The 22,885-nt window shown below is 30.4% G+C and overlaps 1 pseudogene; it reads left to right on the top strand.

Annotated features, from left to right (window-relative positions):
• The first annotated feature begins 20,297 nt into the window (after nt 1–20,297).
• On the top strand, nt 20,298–22,885 carry LOC107890055 (dynamin-related protein 5A-like; annotated as a pseudogene).

The raw sequence follows: 22,885 nt of genomic DNA on the forward strand, positions 1-22,885 counted from the left end.
GTGGGAGATGACAAAGGAGAATTTTTAAGGGATATCTCTCCAAAATATTATTATTTTTTTAAAAAAACTACCCACATCCTACAAATTGTTATTTTCTATTAGATTTTTCCATAATTTGAGTTCTAACCATATGGCCGGCACAAATAGAAACAAATCAAAAAAAATTTTGTTTTGCATACACAAGACTCAAACACAAAACCTTTGGATAAACTGAAGCCTTACCACTAAACCAACAATCTTATTCTTGTCAACGAATCCCCAAAATTTAAAGATAAGTCAACTCTTTTGAGTTAGAGGTTGGGACAAAAATAATAAAAATTCAAAGGAAGGGATTTAAACACAAGACCTTAAACATATATAATTTGTAGGAACCCAAATTTACCCGGGCCCAAAAACCACTAACCAGTCCAAACAAAAAATAAAAAATGAAAGCCCAAATACAAAAAAAATTACCCAACCATGGCCCAAACACAACCCAAAATCCCTAACCCAACCTCTATTGGCCCCATAAGCCCAAAACATTAAGCCAACTCAGAAACCCTAGGGTTTCTGAGCCCCACTCGCGCCGCAGCCACCGCCCACGTGCCTCAGCGCGCACTTTGCCCGAGGATCAACGCCTTTGCACGGAAGTGGAAACTCCCTCTCCCGTTGACCCTCTATGGACCTGCAAACATGGCAAAGAAAAGAAAAAGCAAAAGCAGTGCTAAAACAGTAGCAAACAATAGATTTTTGTATTCGGCTATATAGCCACAAACACAAAAAGATTGTAACACGAACACTAGCAATCAAAAAAGCAAAAAAAGCATACAAAAAGTTTAATCTCCGATTTTATTTTCTTTATTTCGTTTCGTTCTTATTTCTTTAATATTTTTTTTTGTTTCAATACAAATCTGTTAAAACAAAAGGGGACGTAAGACAAATAAAAGAAAAGGGGAGAAGGAAATCTTACCAGATCCGCCCCGTGGCCGCATCGTCAGAGGTTTCCTCTCTGTTCGGCGTGGTCGAGCAAAAAGGGGGGGTTGAGCCCTTGTCTCTCGGCTTTTGGGAGCAAGTCTCCAACAAGCATGAAAAAGGAGGGCTAAAAGAGCCCATTTTAGTGCATCGCCGGCCACCGATATGATGGTGGCGCGATGGTCGAACGGCGGCAATGATGGGTTATTTTCTAACTCTAGCAGAGAAAAAATATGGGAGAAAAGAGGGTGTTCTGAAATTTTTTGAGGAAAATGAAACAAATTGATTTTTTTTCTTTTTTTACTTAAATGATAAAGCAAAATGGTACCGTTTTGCACCTGGAACCCCAACGCCGAAACGGCGTCGCTTGGACCACGCCCGTGCGCAACCCGACCCACTCTAGGGGGTCCACGCGTTTCCTTGCGAGGGGTAATATCCGCTTTGGTCCCTCCCCCTTTTCTATTCTTTTCATTTAATCCCATATTGCTTTGTTTCCTTTTTAAATTTCGTCCTTTGATTTCATTTCATTTCTGTTTTGGTCCTTGGCCCAGATAGATGAAACATTGCACATAGAGGGTTGGGAATATTTTCCCAATTAATCCCTCGTTCTTTATGCGCGTTTCGCCTCGGTCCTTAGTGGCCTATATTTTTTATTATAATTTGCATCTTAAATTTAATTAAATTTCAACTTAGTCCTAATTTATTTATTCGTTTATCTATTTATTGGTTTATACATACCTATTGTCCATTTATTTATCAATGTACATTACTAGTTTAGGTCATTGAAATCATTTCATAATTCCTTTATTTCTTTTCGATTTTCGTTTATCTTGGTTATTATTATCTTATTATCTATTATTGTTTTATTATTTATTCACTCATCATTCTTTATACTCTTATTATCTTTTTTTTCATGAATTATTCATTCTATTTATATTACCATTATTGTTTGTGGTGGATTATTTATTTTATTAATGTTATTATGATTACACTATTAATCTAATTTAGTTAATATTTAATACCTATTTGTTTGTTTATTCATTTATTCATTATTATTTTTATAGATTAGATTTTTTTTATTTCTACCCTCATTATTATCCTTTTTTATCATATGTTTGTGTATATCTTCTATACCTTCAAATGATATATTATTTATCTTATTATTATTGTCACTATTTTTGAACATATCATGTGTTTTAAACCATCATCAATTTTAAATATTTCACATATTATTTCTTCTAAATTATCATATGTAGTATTCATTTTGAATTTTTTTTATATGTATCTTTGTACTCTAAATTATTATATACATATATACACATACTTTTTACTTAAATAGTTTTTATACATTGTTTTATCTCAAATTTCGCTTTTCACCTCATTTATTCCAAATGTTTTATACGTTGTTTATGTTAAACCATCTTATATGTTTTAAGTTTTTATATGTTATTTTGTTATACTATTTTATATGTAAACAATTTCAAATTCTTTTATTATTTATCGTAAACCTTTTATCATTATGTATCTTAAGATTTCATATATATTACTTATTAAATTGTTTTACATATTTCTTATGTATTATATATTTTCAAAATTATTTTTACATATTATTTATCTTAAATTTTTTTGATTTATTTTAAATTTGTATATATTACCTATTTTAAAGTTTTATATGTATTACTTGGTTTAAATTATTTTATATGTTATTTACTTTAAATTTCTTTTAGTTTATTATTATTTTTTTCTTTTTTAAAATTGTTTTATATTTTTTATATTATGTATTTTATTTTATTTCATTTTTTTATTTTTTATATATACATATTATTTAGTTTAAACTTGTATATGTCGTATATTATTAAACTATTTGGTGAATGTTTTCATTTAAAATTGTCTTGTCATTTATTTGAAATTGTTCATATTATTTATTTCACTTCTCTTTAGTTGTTGATATTGGTATTTGAATAATATTCATTGCATGTCACCTTTGCATGCCTTAGAAATTATTTGTTAGTATCTTCATTGACCTTCAATAACATAGCATCTAATTCATGTATCACCGTTCCATGCTCTATATTCCCTTTCATTTTAATTAGTTTAAATCATATCATGTGTGAAACGTTTCGTTTTAATCCAAACAAATAACATGTTGTTTAAATATCGAATTCGATATTCTTCAAAAGAAAAAATTCTAAAATAAGGCAATGTTTCGCGTTTTAGAACATCAAGAAATTGTGCCTTAACTTACGGGGTTTCGATTTTCTCGTTGATTCTAAATAGCTAAATATCCTTTTGAGTTTTAAAATACACGGAATTTCAATTTAAATTAAAGACAAGCTTGCGCTCGAGAATTCATGATATCGTGTCTTAACTGACGGGATGTGATACTCCTATATCTCGAGACGAGGAAGTCTTTAACGATCGTTTTGAGCTAATTCAAGTGTTTTTTAATCGACGTCAATAAAAATGTATCGTATTTTAAATCCATTCTCGATTTTCAACTTTCGACTCTAGGACAATAACTAATCGATTTGGTACCAATTATGGGCGTGACGAGGGTGCTAATCCTTCCTCGCACGTAACCGACTCCCGAACCCATTCTCTTGAGTTTCGTAGACCAAAAACACCATTTTCATAAACTAAAACGTTTTATTAAAACAAAGGTGGTCCGATCACACCTAATAAAGATCGGTGGCGACTCCCGTTTTAATTTTCATTTTCAAACAAAGTCGATTCTCGTTTTCAAAAAATGGTTTCGACATAATTAACACTTAGACACAGAACCAAATTAACTCACTTAATATAATTTAACAATTCAAAAACAGGAATCTTGGCGCGTTACAATTTGATTGATTGTTAAATTAGTCTAAATGATAATTATGATATAAATTTTATGATTGTGTAATGAGATAGTTTGAGTTGCTTCGGCAGCATAATGTGACATCACATATCCAAAATTGATGATCAAGTCAGTTGTGGGGTGTTACATGTGGTGTATTATTTATGCTTGATTGAAGCATGAGAGAATTTTTCTCTTGCAACTCAAACATTTCTTTGATCTTATTATGGTCTGACCAATAAATGAGATGAGGTTAAATATGTTATTTATGATGAAGATGTGTTTAAGGACTAAATTGTTAAAATTTATAAATGATGAGATTAAATTTATTAATTTTTTTAAAATTAGGGTCAAAAGTGATAGAATGTATAAGTGTTAAGGACTAATTGTGTTATTATACTAATTAAAAAAGTCACATCATTATCTTTGTTAATTATTTAATGAGGGATGGCCAAAATAAAATTGATTGAAAACATTAGTGATGAACCAAAACAAAAATACGCTAATAGTTAGTTACAATTTACCCATTAAATTAATTATAAAAGTTAAAAACTAATATTAATAAAAATATAAATTTAATCTATTGATAAGATTGTTAATATATTCATTTAATTAATTCAAATCTTATTGCTTAAAATTTTACTTTTTATTAAGAGATAATGATAGATTTAGCTCTTAACATTTATATTTTTTGTCCATTTATCCATTATTTTTTAGTTAAATATGGCATTCAACCTTTTAAAAAGAGTTGAATTTGAATATCAACCTTTCTAAAAGAGTTGAATTGATATTAAAATTTTAAACATGATAGCCCACATGGCAATTCACGTGTATTTAATTTTTTTTTCTAATTTTATGAACTTTTTATAAATTATTTTGAAAATTTCAACTTTTATTTTATAATATTTAAATTAATTGTTGATGTAGCATATAAGAAAAAGAGTACAATATCAACGTGAAGTACCTATGAACTGCAACGTGAGTTGTCATGCTAATATTATTTAAAAAAATTTAGTTAACATTGATGTGATCCGGCTCGGTTGATTGAGTCGATTCACTTGATTGCCCGATCGTCGACGAGAAGTTCGTTCGAAATTGTTTTAAGATGAAGATTGTTTTCAGTTTAAGCGGAAGACTTTTAAAAGGGTTCAAAAGATAGGCTAAATTCGGATATTTTGTAGGTTCGGTTTAATAAAAAAAATAAAGTTTATATTTAATAAATAGGATGGAGATGAAAAAATGAACTTAAGTATTAAGAACGATTCAATACTATGTAAAGTATTGCCCCGAGTCTTATATTGCTTAAGGTGAATTTTGATGAAGGATAGAAGCGGACCTTGACCCGTTACCTATATGGAGGTAAGAACCAAAGGTATAGGAAGATGGTTGAACGCCACACCGATTCGGTGATAAGTTCAATGGAGTTCGGATTGACACCACTAGCAAGCTAGATAAGTCGCTTCGAGACTCGAACGAAAGAAGAGAGGAGGTAACCTCACAAGAACAAAAGTTCTATTAAGTTTAATTGATCAAATTCTGTCACCTTTTACAATAAACAAGTAAGCTATTTATAAGCCTAAAATGCCTATTGATATTCGGCATCTATGTTGTTCACACTAACTTAAATTCTGTTCACACAGGTATTTAACATGTTCACACAAATAGCATTAAAATCCAGTTCATGCTTGAAGATGGTACATGAATTGGCCGAACCATCATGATGCTTCACTTGATGCATTCATGCATCCTTAGCCTTGAAGAATCTCCATAATTCCATGAATGTGCAGCTCTTTAATGATCCTACATCTCCCTTGGCTGAATGAGGCATTAATGTGCCTAAAATACTTGAATGGTCATCTTGAAAATGCATGAATCATGCATGAAACGTCCCATGTATTTTCCCCCCATAAATATGATCCATGAATCTTCAAATACATGAACTTTTAGCAACTCCCTCTTGCATGAACGTCCCAAATGCATGTGCTCCTTTAAATGCCATCCATTGAACCTCAATTGTGCATGCACACTCCCATACATTGAACCTATCATGCATGAACCTTGTTTAATTACTCTCCAAATTCAGCTCACCTACAAAAACACATGAACCAAAATTAAATCACATAAAATTTAGCTGAACAAACATTAATATAATTTAGACACACTAATTAAACATAAATTAAATTAGACAAATTTAATAAAGTCTTAACAAGACATATTAAATTCGGCCAAGACACATTTAAAACATGTAATAAGTCAAAACATAATTATGAGCTGTAGTAATTTAAGCTAAATTAATAAATTACTTAATTTATTCAGACATTAAAATAAATGAGTTGAAATAAACTTATGCCAAGCTCAAACGAGCTAAAGTAAGCTAAATTAAGCTCATGTGAGCTAAATCGAGCTGGGAAAAACTAAGATTGAGCTTGTTGAGCTGAGATTGAGCTTCATCTTGCACTTGGGGCCCTCGTGTTTAGGCCAATCATGATAGCAACGAGTGGTGCCACAACATGATGCGATTGAGATCACATCAAACATTTTTGTTAAAAAATAATTTAACTCATTTTAAAAGGTTAATGCTTAATGACCAAATTTAATTAAAAAAGATTAAATCAACAAAAAAATGTAAACATTAGAAAAGCTAAATATATCATTATGTCAGTTGAAGGTTAAATATATCATGATGCCTTTTATTAATTTTATTAATTTATTTTTATCAATTTAATGGACAAATCTTTCGTTGGAATCCATATTATTATAATATTAAAAATCAGCAATCAAAATTTAAAGAAATTATTATAATATTAAAAATTGTTATAAAAGGCAAAAATATCAATATCTATATTATATATTAAAATTTTGATTGACTTAATTAACTAATGACAAAAATATTTTCACTTTTCAAAATATACTATATTATTTGGAGGGTATTTTTAGTTATCTTATATCTTTTATATAGAAAGTTATACACAGATAACCAGAATTAACCCTAAACCTCTATGGTTTTTAAGATTTATACTATTATTTGTATCGGTATTTTATTAATATATATTTATTATATTATTCTATTTTTTAGTGAAATTAGTGAGTTGTAACAATAACCAAGTTGATGGGGTGACGTGAAATTATTGATTGTTTTTTAAATCTTTTTCAAGACATTGAATCCAATCAAGATCAGTGCATGGACTGTTTGAGTTGCATTTGCCTCATTTACAGAGAAGCTAGTCCTAGAGGTTGATTAATGTTCCTTTTACAACCCGTAACTCAACCATAAGAAATGCCCTTTTACAAGGGTCTGATGTCTTCTTCCTGGATTACATATTGTGATTCATCAGTGACAGTCACACTTGCAGAGGAAACAGCCCCCAATTTAAATGAAGATGGAAGGCCTTTGTCCTGTTTTTAGAGCATTTCTTTGCCATCTAAATGTGATGTTTATACCTACACTCGAGCGAATCCATTGCGTGGACTTAACTGCTAAAATTCCTTTCAAAGCTAGAAAGTATTGTTTCTCACGTGGAAAGAAAATTGAAAGTATAGAAATAAGTAGTTGAAACTTAAAGTCTAAAAAAGGGTGGGAAGGAATTGGTGTAGCCTTGATAATTTAAAACCCTAAACTTATCTGGATCTGGTTGAGGTGGCCACCCCAATTTTGGTTAAGATTCGGTGGTTAAAACTTATGCTTAACACTCCTCTCCTCTTCACCACTCCACCTTTTCTTCAACTTATATATTGATCAAGTGATCCCAAAACTTCCTTTTTCTTTTTTCATGTTATTCGAGCTCACAGAAAATAATATTTTACAACAAGATATTCAAAATTTTTAGATTTTTTTTTTCTGAAACATTTAATGTAATAATTGCACTCGGTATCCTTTCTCCTCTATTTGCTACTGAATTTAAATTTTCTTTTTGGTGCATTGAATAAGGTTTTTAAGAGCCCTTTTAACCGACTCATTTCATTTGTGCCTCCTCGGAGCTGCTTTATAGGCTACTGAAAGAGGGAGGATAAGAAAATAGGATCGAAAAGGGGAAAAATCATAACTCAATTCGAATTTTCGTTTACTAAACCAAAATAATTTTTAATGAGTTTTTTCTTTTTTCTTTCTACAATTTCTAATACTATTTATATATTTTTGAATTCTTAAATTAAAAGAAAATATGTACTTAAATTTATGTTCTCTTGATTGTCATAAAAACTATTGAGTATGACTTCTATTTCAGTCAAATTTGAAAAATAATCTTCTAGTTAAACATTGTGAGACATAATTTTCCAGTTAAACACTATTTATTTGTTTCAATCAAACTCTGATTAGTCTTGATTATTTTATTATTATTTGACCTATGAATTTAGCCTATAAATATACTCTTCTACAACTTTAGAAAATATATCAATTAGAGAATTTTATATTTACGTTTGAGCATTCTTTGTTTTCATGTTTTCGAGGTTTAATTTTTATTACTCATGATTTTTTTATTCTTGTTAGAGAGTTTTTTCACGTTAAAGTTATGTGTTTAATTTTTCAATTTTTTCTGTTATTTTTATTTGTTCGTTGCTTAATCAGATCGATCCTCAACAAAAACAATAATACAAAGTAAGTTTGTTACTAATTAATCTAAAGTTCAATTGATTGATTCTGATTAATTTTTTTTATTACAAACGAGAGTCAAAGCACTAATCAAACACGATTAACTATTCTCATAAATGCAACGCCCTCCGTATCCACCCTCAATAGGTGAACAGCGGAAGGAGGGGGACGTTCAAGGAAACGAAATTAACACTCCAACGTCAAGCTACCCTTAGCCAAATGATCCGCGACAAAATTACATTGCCGAGGGACATACCTAAGTTCACATCTCCAGTCCCGCTGTAGTAACTCACCAATGGACGACACCAAGCAATGCAATGGATGCTTAATGCCAACACCCGAATGAATCATGGAGACCGAAGACAAAGAATCGGTTTCAGCAGCTCTCGCCATCCCATATTCGCAAGTTCAAATTATTCTATTCTAATTAATTCTATATTTTATTCAATTTACAACTAATTTTTGTTTTCATAACATAAAATAACTTATATTTAAATTTTTAAAAAACAAAATAGGGTTAAATATAAAATTAGTATCCAAACTTGTTCACTTTTCCCAGATTGGTACTTATGATTTTTTTTGTTCAAGATTGGTACCTGAACTTTTTTTCCGTCAACTAAATCGATACCTGAGTCTAATGCCATTAAGTTTAGGACATATGGCAGAAAAAGATTGTGAAACATTGCATAAATAAAGTCATGATAACGTCATAATCTAAGACAAAAAAAAATTATAAATACCAATTTGAGAGAAATGGACAAGTTTAGGTACTAATTTTATATTTAACCCAAACAAAATAGATATATTTTAAAAATAAAAATAAAAAATAAAACAAAACCAATTCCATAATTTGGGTAGATTATTTTTGTTTAAATATGAAAAAGGTCTCAAGAATCTTTTAGAATTTCAAATTTAGTCTCTCTACTTTAATTTTGAGACATTAAGTTCATGTACCTTTTTTATTTAAATTTTTTTGTTTTTCCATCAAATTTATCACTAGAGTTGTTGATATGATAATTATAAAAAAATTGAAAATAATTTTTTAGCTCTTAACATTTAAAATTTTTGCTAATTTGCTCCTTACTCTTTAAAAGTACATAAAAATTATAAAAAAATTAAAATTTTTTTTATCTAAAAGATAGTAAAAGAATTTCAAAAAATTATGAAAAAAAAACTCTTCAAAATTAAAAAAATTAAAAAGAATGATAATTATAAAAAAATATAATTATAAAAAATCCAAAAATATGTTATTTACTTTTTTTACTATTAAATTATTTACCACTTAAATGGTAATTAGTTTAGAGGTGTTCATGGTCTAAGCTTGAGAATGGGGTTGTAACGGTTTTGGGTTTCTTGATTGCAAAAGAAATCATCAAAAGAAGGTGGATGGAAATGGAAGTTTGGTTGAGGTGGATTAGGTGGTGGTGAGGATGGATTACAAGAATGTTTACGAGTGGTTGATGAGCCAAGGTATGTTGGGAAATGTGTCTATATTATAGTAAACATGTAACTATTTTCTATATATTTAAACAATGAATAAATAGATAAAGTTAATTTCACATTTTACTATTATATCTTTTGTGTTTCTGTTTTTCATGTTTTGCATAAATAGCGAAATTGTGACAAACAAATATTAGTTCACTGATTGTTTAAGTTCAAACTGATAATAAGTGGCACTATAAGAATATTTATATTGCGAGAAAGACTACTTCAGTAGATAATCTAAACAAGTCCGTAATCCCGTAAAAGAATCAAAGTGAGCATTTGATTCAAATACTTAGAAGGATTATTATGTTGTCTACAATACCAAGTAGAGAGATAACTAGTCTTGACTATCGGATCAGTTAACTCCACAGGTAGAGACATAGATGTACTCATTGAAAGAATGATACATTGGACTAGATCCAAGTTGAATGAATTCTGAATCTATTTGTGAATTGATTTGCTTGTGACGTTCATGGTGTGACTTACCTAAATCTTGAGTTAGTTATTAACCATGCGTATGTAACTCATGTTCTTTGATATAAACGGGGGCTTATGTTATAATGATGATCGATCCGATAGCCGGTATGTTGGGTATATGACTTGTGTATGGATGACTTTACTAGCAACAATGGAATTCATAGCTCAATTAAAGAGTTAATGTCCTCTCATTAGCATTGTGTGAATTGATAAATATGTAATGTGGCCACAAGTTGCTTGTTTTTGAACAAACAATTTATCACAGTTATTAGTTGACAGTGATCATATTAATCATTAAGATGACACAATGGTGACAATGAGATGAAATATGATTTTAACGAATTTAGCTCAAAGGAATAAATGATATCATATGAAGGTAACACACACATGACGAGGTCATTAGACAAAAAAGTTGGATGAATTACTTTCGTAAAGAGTATACAATAAGGAGTTTTCAATTATGGTACTTATTGTGGACTAACTCCATGATTATAGGAGTTTTCAATAAGGAGTTCGTAAATTGCAAATTATCAAAATAATGCTTATGGACATAATTGCAATTACTCGAGCCTAATTGCATATGTTCGATTGGTCCCTTCACTAGCTCAACAAAAGCTCGATCGAACTGTATTTGAATCAGAAGAAAATTCTACGACCTTGGAAATAATTAAATTGAGTTGATTTATTTGATGGGGAATTAAATTAGGCAATCATGAAAATTTGATTAAATAATTTTCTTGAAAAATTAATTTGAAAAATATCAGTGATTTTTAGGAAAACTAGTTTTTATCAAGTAAAAATAAATTAATCAAAATCATTAAAATAAATATGATATTTTTGGAAATTAATTTTCAAGTCATACAACTAGTCCAATGGGTAATTGAACTTGAAGATTGGACCCGAAATCGAAAATTGGACTAAACCAAAAATTGAGATTGAGACCCAAAACTAGTTGAATTGGGCTCGATGTATGAAACTGGATCGAAGGTCCAACCGGTGGCTAGACCAAACTGATCAAGCCGTTAATGGCTCGAATTGAAGCGACATCAATCGAACCTACTGTCGCGCCAGCTAGGCATGCGAATGCCTAGCTGATGGTGCCTCGGCCACAGCAGCAAGTTGTCCAAGCAACCTGTTAAGGGTCTCGGCCAACCCCATCAACAACATCGGGCCAGACGTGCGAACACCTAGCTAAGGGATGTTGCACCCCGTGCGGTTAGTCGTGCGAATGACTGACCTGGGCAGGCACTTGTCAATTGAGAAATAGGGGAGGCTAGGCATAGGGAAAACCATTTGAATGGCCATGTAACGCCCCAATTTTCGCGAATTCTGTGAATGTTAGCATAGGTTTAATTATGTTAGTGGGCCTCTAGAAGGCCCAAGCTTAAGATAGAACCCGATAATTTTAGTTAATTTTTGTTCCATAAGAAAAAGGGAGTGAAATTATGAAATAGGACATATGTGAAAATGTTTGAAAATGATATAGGCTAATTTGTAGTGGCCAAATAAATAGTAGTGCAAAATAGGAGGATTTGCATGTCAAATTCCCCACTTTTAATGTAGTGGCCGGCCAAGGTGATGGATAGTTGATAATGTATGCATTTTAGCATTTTAATAGTTAATGGATGATGGGCATTAGCATTTTAATAGTTAATGGATGATGGGCATGGCAAGCATTATGGGCATATTTTTATTGGAATTATGGCATGAGTATGGCACAAATATTAGTATATCATTTATGTGTCATAAAATGCTGAGTGATAAGAATAACAAAAGGAAGCAAATGAAGGTTTTTGTTCATTCTTTGTTCTTCATAGCCGAATTTGAGAGAGAACAAATAGGGGAGGAAACCCTTGAATATTCGGTCACTAGGAGGGGGAAAAATTGAAGGTAAGTTCTTGGTACTTTGCTTCTATCTTGATGTTCATGAGTTCTTCTTGATTCTACCCTAACTCATGAAGCATATTTTGGTTTTTGGTTGTTGTTTCATGTTCTTTTGATGAAAAATGGAAGATAGGTGAAGTTGAGCCAAACAAATGATCATGCATGTGCCTTAGATGCTAAAGGGAAAAATCGGCTAACATTTTGTGCTTTAAAATGATGAAATGGAGATTATGCTTAAGTAAAAATCATAGATATGTGATGATTGATTGGTGATATACATGTTTAAATAACATACATGCAAGATAGGTGTATGAAAGAGTGATTTGGTAATAAATCTGCTTGGGACAGCAGCAGTAATGTGACTTTGGGAAATCACCATAAATTGTGGGAGATGAGTTAGAAGCTGAATAAATTATGTAATTAAATATTAATGAGTCTAGTTTCAAATGAAATAAACGAGAACATATTTTGAATTCTGTACAATGAGAAATTTGATTTGTAATGAAGAGTGGTCAGATTAGTCAAACAGTGAAACATGGGAAACTTTAAGAAAAATCTGGTATTGATTGGCCCTACCAAAAATTTTGAAAATTTTATGGATAGAAGATATATGAGTCTATTTTCAGGGAAAATTAACGGCACTTGATTTGGAGTTTCGTAGCTCCAGTTATAAATGATTTAGTGACTGTTGCTTAGGAAGACAACTTGCAGTGAAATTATGATTATGTGGTAAACATTGACAAAAATTTGTTAATGAGTTGCTTATTGATTTCTTATAAGCTTACTATGGTCTGTAGGTGTGGTTGGCCGAATATCGTAAGGGGTTAATACGTAGTTTGTATTTGAATAGTTAGATTAACGTGTTAGTAATCTAATTGTAGGCGGTTCGTGTGTGGATCTCGTCAGCATATCGTCGCAAACAGGTGTGTAACTAACATCCTCTTTCTTAGTCTAGATCGGCAAAAGTCGAAAAGCCGAAATGCCGAAAACCGGTGTTTTGTAGATTTGCGAGTGTGCGAATGCTCGTGAGGTAAATCGATTAATTTTTTTGGTAAGCTGCAATGTTTGGACTGCAAAGTGCATGATTTCTGTGCCCTCGATATTTTTGGGCTTAATGGGCCAAAATTGGAATGATGGGCCAACGGGCCCAATTCGGTAAGAGCCCTCGGTAGTGATTCTGTTAGTACGTGAAAGGTAGGAATATGCATGAAAAACCCTAAAATAGATAAATTACTGAAATACCTTTAAAATTGGAAATTTACAATTTTACCCCTAGGAGATAAATTACCGAAATACCCCTAGGGTTAAATTGACCTAAATGCATGTTTGACTGTTGTTATTTACTGCATGCCATGTTGTTATTATCTGATGCATGGGACTGGGATATTGACGGAGGAAGTACTGAAAGTGGCTTGTCCACGTACTGGAGGCTTTGCCCCAATTTACTGTTAACTGAGCAGCAAGGCTACAATTGTGGAGTGTTGGGCTAGGTGGGTTGAGCTATTCCCCACATAGAGTGTGTGGCTGGTACGGGTGGAGTGTAGTGGTTGGTGGGTTGAGTAGTCTCCCCAAATGGGCTTGCATATGTTTACTGATGTTGCATGTATTTTGAAATGGGCCTATGGGCTATACTGTTATCTAAATAAGGGGCTAAGGCCCAGTTTATTGTAATCTGAAAAGGGCTCTGGCCCAGTACCACTGTTACCTGAATGGGTTTAGGCCCAATGGGCTTGAGCTGACTTGGGCTTTGAATGGGTTTTCCTTACACACTGAGTTTCCCCAAACTCACCCCTTCTTTAACCTTGCAGGTGAGCCTTGATATCGGTGACTTGGAGCCGGAGGGGATTCAGAGTGGCCATGGTGAATACTTTTGGGTTTGAAAAAAAGAGACTGGTTTTCTTAAGTTATTTTTAATTACTATTTAATTTTTGGGTTGTAATAAGGCCATTTTAACTTTATTTTCTTATTTGATTTTTCTGGGATTATATTATTAAAAACAACTTTAAATTGATGGATACTAATTCAAATGGGCTAGACTTAAGGCGTGATTTCAAAATGATACTTGTTTTTTTTTAAAATAACACGACGTCACGAATATTCGATTTACCAAAGAAATTTCAACTTGTTATAACCAAGTGTGGCAATGGATGTGGACATGTCTAGGATTGGATCCAATCGGAGAGCTTGGTACTTAAGCAGCCTTCATGGTTCACCTCCTCTGTTATGGATACCTACTTGGTGTCCAGCTTCCATTCACTTTAACCTATAATAAAATTATCTTTTAAAACACTAAGTAGGTTTTTCTGGATCAACAATATAAAATGTTTTGAACGCTTCGATGTGGTATGTCGGATCCGGCCATAACGTCTGGGCCGGGCTTGGGGTGCTATAGGCCAGCCTCGCCCCAGCCATGACATTGGCAGCCCTGCGAGGAGGCGCCGAATCGGTCAGGCCCATTCGAGAAAAATAGCGACGGTTCGGAGTGCTTGGGGGAAGTTGCATTTGTAAATAAATTTAATTGTCATGGTCTATAAAACTATGATTACTAATTAATTTAGTTTTCACTTTAAACTCAATTATTTAATTACAATAAATTAAGCAAATTTTAAATAAATTAAATTCATCACTAAGTCATCTCTTATTTACTATTGATAGTAAACATGCAATCTATTTCTATTTTGTTGTTTTAATTCATTTAATGTATCAGTTCTGAAGGCAATTCATTAAGAGTTTTATTGAGCTAGTAGAGGGATTGATTAGACATATATAATTAGGGCTCAAATAATTTGTTATGAAGTTTTAAATCTTCATTTATTAATCACAATATTATTTAGTCGTGGAGTCAATTCATTAAAAATGCAATGATTGAACTCTCCTTTATTATATACTATTACGAAAGCAACTTATAATTTTACTCATCCAATGTTCTTGTCATTAATGTGTTACCCTCATAGGATACTCTTAATTTCTTTGGGTTAAATCCATTCATTAGTGTGTTACCCTCATAGGATACTCTTAATTTCTTTGGGTTAAATCCATTCACCTAGTATGATTTATTTTATCTTATAGTAATCATTTCATCTTCCTCCATGAAAAACTCTATTACCAACATATAGTAATAAAATCATTCTTCCTAGACAAATTACTTGCGATTGCGTTTCTTTTCCATCAACCATGCAATGTTAGTAAGAGAATGTCATTTACACTTCAATGAGCTATGAGTTCCACTATTGTAAGCAAATTTATGTCATACATAAGTCGTGTACCCAACATATCAGCTTTCGACTTTATTACCAATTGTACTTAGGTTTTTATATGAGTTACTAAGGTTTTTAATATATCAAAGTATATGAGTTACTAACTTAGACTTGAGGCAAGTCACACCATAAACCTCACAAGTGAATGAATCCATAAATAAATTTAGGATGAATTCAACTTTGGTTTTGTTCGATGTATTGTTAGTATAGACAATCACACCTATTTTTCTATCTTTTTGAAAGTCATCTACTCTGATACCCAAATCAAAGTATCTCCCCAATTGGACTTGAGAGACAGTTTGTTGAATTTTGATTCTTCAAATAATGAACAATTTAGATTATCTACTAATAAAAAATTGTTTTCTCACACATTATCTGATCACATGATACAATTTGATATTAGTTAAACGTTAAGTAATCATTGAGTCAATATTTACTTATACATTTTGCTTTTCATGCAAAAACTATTTAAGACAAACATACAAAGATAATAATTTTAACAATGGAATTTTATTAACAAATCTGTTTGAAAAATTAAAAGCATTAATGATGAAACAACTATACTAAGGGCACTTAATCCCAACACCACCAACTGCCACCTCTCTAATGATATGATATTTATGATCAATATATTTTTTCCTTTTATAATGTTTGGTCTCTGTGATATTAGCTAGGATTGCATTATTATCAAAATACAATGTGCTAGCCTTTTTTTTTTTTTTTTGTATTAGGAACTACTTCAAATCAATTAAGGACTTCTAAAGCCAAATAGCTTTGAAAGCAGTCCCATATTCAACCCCTTTATTGGAGTTAGTCGTACTAGCCTTCTTCGTACTTCCCTAAACTATAACCTTGCAGCCTAGGATAAATACATAGCCCGACATCCATTTACTCGAATCTCTACAAGTTTAGAATTCCAAATCAGTATATCCAAGAGTTGTCCTCTTGTGTTTTTTTTTTCAAACACGACTTAGAATTAAACTTTAAGTATCAAAACGGGCAAAAAAAACATATTCCAATGTAGGAAATTTTGTATAGTTCAAAAATCAAATTGTTAATAAAGACTAAAAATTAATATATGCCATTTTCAATTTTTTAATTTAATAATTTATATATATATTCCTTTTATTAAAATTTTAAACATAAATAACATATTTTAAATGTTTATACTATAAAATTATAAATTATTTTAGATTTAATTTTTGTGTGATATAAATAGTATATTACAATATTAAAAACGAACCAGACTTGAACTTTAAATATTGACACTCAAACTTTTCTAAGCTCATAATTTAAATAGATTTATTTATTTTTTTCCAAAACTCATATTTTGAATTTAATATTTTCATTCAAACTCTTTCCAACATAATTAGACTTCAAATTTAAACAAATAACCTTATACATAAATAATTCTAACCTAACGTTTTCTTAAGTAAAAAACCTTTTTCAACAGGTGAAGCCTACATTTTTACAAAACAAAATTTCTAAGTTTGAACCCATCTGTGATCTTTTCTTCTTTTCCTATTGTTTATTGTCTTGTTCGGAGAAAATAATTACTAAAAATCCTCTTTTCACATGTATATCCAAAAGCAAAACCCCTTTTCCGGATTTTTTAGTTCTAGATATAAATAATTCAAGTTGATGTTCGATTTCATGATTATGTATAATTTATATGTAATATAAGTAAATTAAAGGGATAAATATTAGAATTGCATATGAAATTTGTTTTAATGTCTAACGATATTTATAAATTTCGATTTTTTGATTTGATTCCATTTTCATAATTTATCAATATCATAATTGATATATGTGTATACGTTGTATATATAAATAATTATATTTATCTCATGTAAAAATTTATCAATGTGTATAATTAAATTAAAATCAAAATTTTAAATGTACATTCGAATCACAATTAAAATTTCGTGTATATAATTATATCAAATTAAAATTAATGTATTAATTTACACATTAAACCAAAATCTATTTACAATTTTTAAATTTATCTCTAAATTATATGATTAGCATGTGATTTAAAATACGATTTTAAAAATTTTAAATGATTCTAATTCATGTCCCTAATTAATTCCTAATCATAAGTCTGACAAAAGAAAACAAAAGAATTATGTAAGCAGTGACTATGGCTAAATGATTTTTGACATCATCTTTTCAATTTTTTAAAGATTATGTACAGAAAGAGTAAAGAGTCAATTTGATGATTAGGGTGGGTGTAATTGCTTTTTCATTGAAATTTATTTTTAAAATATAGTTTCATCCTTTGAAAATATCAAACAAATTAATAGAAAAAAATTTCACTTTGTAAAAAGAAAAACAATTCTACAGATTTTATCACAAGTATATTTTTAAAAAATTTTAATTAAGTCAAATATTATTATAATAAAAATAAATTATTACATTTTATTTTAAAATATTAAATTATTTATCTCAAATATTACAATTTTCTATTATTAAACATAAACTATATTTTAACGATAGATGATATAATATTCTTATTTGAAAATAAATAATACATTTTAAACAATATTCTTAATATTTTATTGAAAATGTTTTACATTAATCTTTAATAATAAATATATTGATTTTTAAATTTTCATAAATTTATAAAATGAATTTTAATTAATTTCTAATAAAATTTCTAATTTTATAATTTTTTTATATTTCTAAAATGAATCTAGACAATGGGTGTTCAAATTCAAATAAATCTAGACAATAATTTATCCAGATTCATTGTATACTTGTTTAAAAAACAACTTTAATTTTTTTTGACATGGCAGTACCACATCATCAATAAATGCTGATGTGGCAGTGCCATGTCCGTAAGTGGTCATGAGGTGACATTACCACGTCAGCACTCAACGATGATGTGATAATGCCACATTAACAAATAATGTTGATGTGACATCTGTTAATGATTATATTAGTGTTGTCGTTAAATGCTTACGATTAACACCAATCAAATAACCTATTTTGTTAATTTTGTTTGTTCAGAGTTCATTTGGGTGTAAAAGATTTAAAGGAGCTTTATAAATTTTTTCGAAACTGTTTATCTCACCAATTAACCTTTAATTTATTGAAAATTAAAATATCCAGTAGTTTAATAATTTAAATACGCTTGATAATAAAATTTTAAAAAAACAATTAATTAATTTTTAATAAAAAAAGCATGAAAAAAATATTGGGGGGTTACCTATCGCTTAGAGAATACATTTAGAGTATGTTTAGATGAAGAATATTTAATTTTTTTAGATTTTTAAAATGCTAGCATTTATAATTATTGCTTTGTTTAGATAAATGATTTATTTAGGAAAGATTAAGTTATTTTACAAATTAAACAATGATAGAAGAAGAATAATTATATTAAAAATAAATAATATAAAAATATTCAATATGGATATTATTATAGTTACAAAAAATTATAAATAATTTTAATATACTAGAATTAATATATATATTATAAGTAAATAAAGGGTTAGTAGTTGGTATACTGGTAGTGTACATTTTTTATTCGACAAACAACATTAAAAATTTGCCATGTGTCTCTGTTTTTAAATGTTTTTTAATATTTTACTATACTCCTGTAAGATACTTGTCAGTTCCCTAATCCTCATTGTGGAGTTTAAAAAACTCATTGTACCAAACAATGTCCCTTAAATAAAATTGATTTTTAAAGTTTAAATTTTTATCTTATACTAGGCCCATGTGTATTAAATCAAATAAAATTATAAGAAATTTTGAAGAAACCACATCTTTAGATGAAATTTGGAAAAGGAATTCGTGATACTGAAATTTTCTCTTTAAATTACTCATAAATTTTGAAATTCTTCAATATATTTACCCAAACAAGTAATTTATTGTTAAAACTTTGAAATCTTTAATACAAATGGAATCCCTTCTACAAATCTTTCATCCAAACACACCCTTAATGAATTATTAATTTATTTTTATGTTAACATTTTATTATCTTTTAAATACAAATTAAATCATTATAATTTAAATTAACTTCTTTTAATGTTATTAAAAATTTTATTTTTATGATATTTATATATTTTATTTTCCGAAATTAAAAATATACATTTATCAAACAATATGATTATATTCGACACTTAATTTTTAATAAATAGAAAATAATTTAATAATTCAAATTCAATACTTAACATTAATTTTTTAAAATTTTAATTTCCAATACTTCAAATTTTAATTTATCGAATAATACCTAAGTTCCATTAGATATATAATTTATAATTTGATGGTGGATTGTGTAACTAATTGGATAATTATTTGTTATATAAGTGGTAGAAAATTTTTATTCCACAAGCAGTGTTAAGATTTTACTACATGTCTTATTTATTTGTTTTTAAATTTTTAAGAAATATTATTTGATACACTACCAGTGAAGTGTTTTTTGACTCATAAATGAGTTGAGGATTTGATAAGTGTATTGCAAAATGTAGTAAAAAATATAAATAAATAAATAAAGGTGACAATTATCTCACTTATAGCCCACTTGTGGAGTCTAAAACACTCCACTAACTATATATCAAATAATTACCTATCTTTTAAATATAACTTAACGACAAATGACAAAATCTCAATTTGTTTATAGAGGTAAAACTTTCGGCGATTATTATATCAAATAATTTCCTAACTTAATTACTAATTTCTTCTTCAAATTTGATATATAGTAAAATTCATTTGATTATAATTATAATTTAATAGATGTACCTATCTCGTAATAAAAAAAAATTACACCCAAGATTAGAATTTATTAATTTATGATGTAGTTGGTTGGTGCCATGATATGGGTAGCCGAGGTACTTGAGTTTAACCAAGAATAGTAAAAGCATTTTAATTGATGTGTTTAACTTTCAACCAAATACTAACACCATGTTTGGTTGGGTGTATTGGCTATGCCAATACACCCCTAATCGGTGGGCCCCACTTAAGCTCCCTTTATTCCGTTGTTTGGTTCATGGTAATGCTATTACGGGTGTAATCCATTACTGCCCTAATCGGTGAAATCCACCGATTTCTAATCCGCCCCTTCTGCTCAGTTTAGGTGCTGCTTCACTTTACCCTCCCTGTTTTACCCTCTGCCTCTTCTGTTCCCCTTTGCCGTCAGGAAGGAGATTCAAGATGAGATGGATAGAGAAACTGGCCGAACCAAGCAAATCTCCAGTGCTCCAATTCATCTTAGGCGCTATCATGTTCTGATTCATGTTTCCTTTGACTTAGATATTGGAAGGCAAATCTTATCGGCTGAAATTCCCTTGGGTTGGTGTCGTGAATCGCTCACAAGCAGATATTAACAAGAATGTTGATATGATTGCTGCTCGACGTAGAGAGCGTGAGTATTTTTCTACTACGCCTGAATATAGGCATCTTGCTCATAGAATGGGTTCTGAGCATCTTGCTAAGATGCTTTCAAAGGTAATCTATAGGGCGTTTATTTCTTTTTTCCTTTTTTTGTACTTTTTATCCTATACTTTCTTGTAAAGGACAAGATGATACTGAGTTTAGTGCTATCTTTTCTTAAGTTGTATTAACTTTGTCATACTGGTTAATGTCTCAGCATTTGGAAACTGTTATCAAGTCTAGAATCCCTGGCATTTAGTCCCTTATTAATAAAACAATTGCTGAACTTGACACCGAATCGAGTCGCCTTGGAAATCCTATTGCAGCTGATGCGGGTGTAAGTGTGCTCTTGTGTGTGGATTTTGGAATTCTTTGGCTATTCCACTTACAGTTGATTATTAGTTATAAGCTCTTTAGGAATTACTGATGATTGAGATGCTTATACAGGGGAAGTTGTACACAATTATGGAGATTTGCCGTCTTTTTGATCAAAATTTCAGAGAACATTTGGATGGGGTGTATGTATCACGTCTTGTTTTACCTTCCTTAATACACCTGTCTTTAACATCATTCAATTTTGCTAATTTTGTTAGAGATTTTGTCTTGACTTTCAATGTTGTTCACAGGCGTACTGGTGGTGATAAGGTTTACAATATTTTCGACAACCAACTTCCTGCTGCTTTGAAAATGTTGCAATTTGACAGGCAACTATCAATGAAGAATATTAGGAAGCTCATTACTGAAGCTGATGGAAGCTGATGGCTATCAACCACATTTAATAGCTCCTGAACAAGGATATCGTCGTTTGATTGAATCTACTTTAATTACTATCAGAAGTCCAGCTGAGGCTGCTGTTGATGCGGTATGAAAGTAAATTTTAGGAAAAATGCTATATCTGTCATATTCAATTTGGCATGCCAAGATCATTTGGTTTTCTTTTTCTTTCAGCATCAGTTCAGTTGTGATTCTTAAAAAAAAAAATTCTTTCAAGTATCAAGATTCTTGCTATCCTCTACTATTTAGTTGTCTTACATAAAAAATGTTGATAATTTTTAACTGCTATTAAGGTCTCTGTTTACTAGGGATCATGTTGGTCATAGACTGATGCTTCAAATTGGATTGATTTCATTTGTTACATTTTTCAGACTCATTCCATTCTGAAGGATCTGGTTCACAAGGCTATGAGTGAAACTCCGGTATGTTCCCATCTTTGCTTATATTGTTCATGTACCAAAGAAATTTTGCCTGCTATTTTTCTATCTTTTGACATTGAGTTTAGTATTCTTCAAGGTTTATAAGAGTCAACATGGTTTGGTTTTCAAGAGTTAAAGTAATATCCTGCACTCAGAGTAGAGGTGGGAAATGCTGCGATCGAGTCTCTTGAAAGAATGAGGGTTCAGAGCAAAAAAGCAACACTTCAACTGGTTGATATGGAATGTTGTTACCTTACAGTTGAGTTCTTCCGAAAGCTTCCTCAAGATGTGGATAAGGGTGGCAGTGCTACGCAATCAATATTTGACCGATACAATGACTTCTACCTGAGGAGAATTGGTAGGTTCATATACACAAAAAGTTGAGGATGGATCTCAATTGTTTGAAACTTAATCGAAGGATACTATTATTCAATGTATTTTATTTCTGATAATGGGTTTCTAACAATGTGTGAGCAGGAAGTACAGTTTTGTCTTACGTAAATATGGTCTGCGCTACTTTGCGCCACTCGATTCGAAAGTCTATTGTTTATTGTCAAGTCCGCGAAGCTAAAAGAAGCCTGCTTGACTTTTTCTACACGGAATTGGGTAAACTGGAGGTGAGAAATGTCCTCTCTTAACCAACTTATCGTCTGTTACTTATTTTGGTGAAACAGATGATCAGTGAATGATTTCTGAGAAATTTCTTTTGTAGCAAAAACGATTATCGGCATTACTGAATAAGGATCCAGCAATCATGGAACGCTGATCCGCTCTTGCGAAGAGACTGAAATTATATAGGAGTGCATAAGCTGAAATCGATACGGTCACTTAGTCGAAGTAA

The sequence above is a fragment of the Gossypium hirsutum genome, chromosome A09 (assembly GCF_007990345.1).
Source record: "Gossypium hirsutum isolate 1008001.06 chromosome A09, Gossypium_hirsutum_v2.1, whole genome shotgun sequence".
In the NCBI taxonomy this organism is placed as follows: domain Eukaryota; kingdom Viridiplantae; phylum Streptophyta; class Magnoliopsida; order Malvales; family Malvaceae; genus Gossypium; species Gossypium hirsutum.